General features: G+C 42.4%; 1 protein-coding gene across 1 annotated transcript in view; it reads left to right on the top strand.

The window, feature by feature from the left end:
- The first annotated feature begins 3,214 nt into the window (after positions 1-3,214).
- Positions 3,215-4,312, top strand: part of LOC118407319 (bombyxin B-2 homolog) — a 14,644-nt gene continuing 13,546 nt past the window's right edge. Inside the window, exon 1 of the mRNA XM_035807783.1 lies at positions 3,215-3,393. The gene's annotated coding sequence lies outside the window, so the exon portion shown is untranslated. The remainder of the gene's footprint in view (positions 3,394-4,312) is intronic.

Raw genomic sequence — 4,312 nt, 5'->3', positions numbered from 1 at the left:
AAATTCTTTGTATATTACTGGGAATCAGTCGCAGTGTTCCCTAGAAATTCCTCACTGCATATTTGTGCCCATTCTTGTGGTCGTTCAGATAGCTTTAGTCATGCTCAAAACTTTCGAGGTGCGTTTGAGGTGGAGAAATATCGAACGGCACTCAAAGTGCTATTCTAACATTCTGATTTCATTCGATAGAGAACCGGCTGGCCACAAGAATGAAGACAAATATCTAGAATGCAGTGAGATTTTCTCGAATGTACAAGGAATACTAGTACTGGGACATGTTTTCCTAGGCCTAAACCACCTGCCAGCTGTCAGCTGTACGGTCCGGCCGTGAGACCGCGTGGCAGGGTATGGCTGTGATGGGGTATGGTGGTGTAGAGGGTCACAAGAGGGTATCGTCACTTATCGTAACGGTAAGGTCTGGTGATAAGATAACTCTGTATGGGGTATGGTAGTCTCCAACAGGCTTCTGCAGCTAAAACGCTTCATCTAAAGGTGTAGAGATTGAGAGATCCAACTGCACAGATACTTTGATGCCAGATGGCGTAACCAGTGAGTTAGCCTGAGTATCATCCGTATTCTACCGGGGCTCCTTACACTCGCTACGAAGTGAGTGTAAGGAGCCCCGGTAGAAATAGGATAGCACCCAGGTGGCGTAACCAGTGCTATCATTTGTGCACTTGGCAAAAGCTGGTTTTGCACCGAACGTCCTGTGACGGTTCGCTCGTTCACCTTTATCCGCGGGGTAACCTATATCTGTTGTTTTGCAACAGGTCTCAGATTTCACCTTACGTTACGGTAACGCTAGTTCACCTTTATACGTGAGATCACGGAGTAACCTACATGTATATCCGTACGCGTTGTTTTGAAACTGTTGGTCTCAGATTTCACCTTACATGGTCGCTAGTTCACCTTATTCCGCGAGGTAACCTATATCCGTAATACGTTAAAATATACCATTCCCAGTTGTTGTTTTTCTAGTTCTTCTCTTCGCTATCTTTCATTTCTTTGATTAGCAGAAGTCAACTGTCAACAGACGTGCCCCCGCGGAGGGTTGGACGGTCAGATAAGGTCCAACATGTGACGTGCCACATGCGATAACAAAGCACACACTATTAAAGCTGGATGACAACTATCCTGCTGCAGCTAGTACTTAACTTTATTTTTTCGTGCACCATCACCTCCTGGTACGAGATGTGCACTTTGTCATCTAGAAATAGAAGTTAAAGTAGAACTTGAATAGAAGTAGAACTTCTGAAGTACCATATAGGGCGTGGCCTTTAAATTGTTTTGCTGACCCCTGCTGAATATATCATGGCCATAAAGATGTAATAGCGTCGGTAATATGCAGGTTGTACAAGAATATTTATTGTAGTTGGTTGCTATCTTTTCCATGTCAAATTCCATTTGTATTGTCATTGCCAATGTTAGCACGGCTAGCCACATGCTAGTTGGGCAGTCTGCGCGCTTGCACACACACGCACGCACGCACACACACACACGCGCGCGCGCACACACACACACACGCGCGCACACACACACACACATACATACACTGGCACAAGTAAACACACACACAAACACACACACACACACCTGAGACATAGCCATTTTTGTACAAAGGTAACACATTTTAAAATCCACTACTCCATTAATTTTTACGATGTAACGTTACAACACTCAATGCGTGACTGAGCACTCTACATACAGAGTCCACTTTTCTAACTCTAATAACAATGGGGTCTGCCGTGCAAGGTCTATAGCTAACGGCTTTTCGTGGAAAATTCTAGATTCTAAGAAGTTTATGGAATCTTACAAATTCGGGCTGGACACCCAAGAAAGGTGGCGGAAGGTCTTGTCAGCTTTTGAAAATACACGAAAGGCTCTAGAGATTCTTAGAAGTTTACGGCGTCTTATCTTTTCGCCAATCCTTTAAGACTGGACCCCAAGAAATGGGGCGGAAGGTCTGTCAGATATCGTACGGAGTCAAGCAGTGCTGACACTAAGGGGGAATGGCTACTTGACTTTGGCATTGGTATGGACATTGTTAGATCTACAGTTTATGTTTGTTCTTTTCTAAATACATGCATCTTCATGTTTGGTACATTCAAGACTGGACCCCCAAGAAATGTGGCGGAAGGTCTGTCAGCTATCGTACGAAGTCCAGTAGTGCTGACAGTAAGGGGGGATGGCTAGTTGACATTGGCCTTGATAGGGACATTGTTAAATCTACAGTCATGTTTGTATGCTTGCCCTTTTCTAAATACATGCATCTTCGTGTCTGGTACATTTCAAGACTGGACCCCCAAGAAATGTGGCGGAAGGCCTGTCAGCCGTCATACGAAGTCCAGCAGTGCTGACACTAAGGGGGGATGCTATTTGACTTTGGCCTTGATAGGGACATTTTTAGATCTGTAGTTTATGTTTTGTTTGCTTGTTCTTTTCTAAATACATGCATCTTCATGTTTGGTACATTTCAAGACTGGACCCCCAAGAAATGTGGCGGAAGGCCTGCCAGCTGTCGTACGGGGTTCAGCAGTGCTGACAATAAGGGGGATGGCTACTTGACTTTGGCCTTGATAGTGACATTTTTAGATCTGCAGTTTATGTTTTGTTTGCTTGTTCTATTTCTAAACGCATGCATCTCTATTCTTACAACTTTTTAGTAACTTAGCCTCGCTTCTTGGCAAGGAAGTCTAGAAATCCCAAATAGACTAGAATAGACTAGAATAGACTAGAATAGAATAGAATAGAATAGAATAGAATAGAATAGAATAGAATAGAATATAAAATGAATAGAATATGAATAGAATATGAATAGAATATAGAATAGAATGGAATGGAATGGAATGGAATGGAATGGAATGGAATAGAATAGAATAGAATAGAATAGAATAGAATAGAATAGAATAGAATAGAATAGAATAGGAATAGGAATAGCGTTTACCTGCAGGATGTCTAACCTTCATGATGAATAAGAAATTATCATTAATTTGATTCGCAAACACACAAAAAACAACAATAAAGGGCCCGCGGAGGAGCCCGACACCGAGGCTACCGTGTCGGTGACCTCCTCGGATCCCATCCCTAGTCGCCGTACTTTGCTCGGGAAGTTGTTTACAAGAAAACCCTAAAGACCTGTTTCCTTCAATCACTCACAACCACATCCCGCCCTCCCATTGGTCGCCGATCGGTATCGCCACGCCTGACGTCAGCGTGACGTCAGCACCAGACAGGTATAAGGTAGACCGGTCCTGGTGGGAGCGTCCTCTCTCTCTCACCGCGCGCGCTCTGTCGTTTCGGCGGCGTTTGAGAAGAGCTAAGCCCGAGACACCCCCGCCAGAGGTCCGCTCCCCTGGGTGCTAATCTACCAGACTGTACGGCAGACATCAGAAGGTAGGCCGAGCGTGTTTTTCCCACTGCGCGCCCCGTGTGATGCCCTCTTTATATTAGCTCCATATGTATGGGGAAAGGGGTTTTGTCGTCTTGTTTTTCTTTAAGACATTTTTCTTACAGAAAGAAGATTCAAATATTGTTTTTTCCTTCTTTCTCAGTTTTTCAAAACAATCTGCGATTCATGCTCAAAATGCGTTGCCCCAATTATTGGCTCCATATGTATGTACGGGGAGAGGATTTTTGTCTTCTTGTTTTTCTATAAGACATTTTTCTCACTGAAGGAAGCTTCACGTATTGTTATTTTTTTAGTATTTCTTAGCTGTCCGTAACTTTCAAAACAATTCATTATCCGTACGCAAAATGCGTTGCTCCAATTATTCGCTCCATATGTATGTATGGGGAAAGAATTTTGGGCTTCCTGTTTTTCTTTCAGGCATTATTTCACAAAGTGAAGTCAGATAACCTGTTTCAATTTCCCATCTTCTTTCTCTGCTATTTTGTAGCTTTGAGAATCGTTGATTGCGTAAAAGTTTTCTATGATATTTCTTTAGGATGTTAGAGTATATTGCGATGTATTAAGGCCCAAAGGCTAAGGGCAAATTAAAGAGGCAATAATTCCATAGAACGGAAAGTAGAATTGTTGTATATTAAATATTAAGCAAATAGATGTCACAGATTAATCAGATAGTTTGGTTTAAGGCATTAATTTGGATGTAACGCTAGTTCACCTTTAACCGTAGAGTAACCTATATCCGTTGTTTTTCAAAACAGGGTATTTTAGGGATATTTAAACTGCATTATTTTGAAAACTTTGCAATTTGAAACCAAGGTTGGTCGACTGATATTCCTAAATACCCTTTGTTTGAAAAAACAACGGATATAGGATAAAGGTGAACGTCATAAATGCACTAACTGCGCT

This window comes from Branchiostoma floridae, unplaced genomic scaffold (genome assembly GCF_000003815.2).
Source record: "Branchiostoma floridae strain S238N-H82 unplaced genomic scaffold, Bfl_VNyyK Sc7u5tJ_1285, whole genome shotgun sequence".
NCBI classification, from domain to species: Eukaryota; Metazoa; Chordata; class Leptocardii; order Amphioxiformes; family Branchiostomatidae; genus Branchiostoma; species Branchiostoma floridae.
Note: the sequence above shows the minus strand (reverse complement) of the source record. Positions and strands in the feature narration are given on the sequence as shown.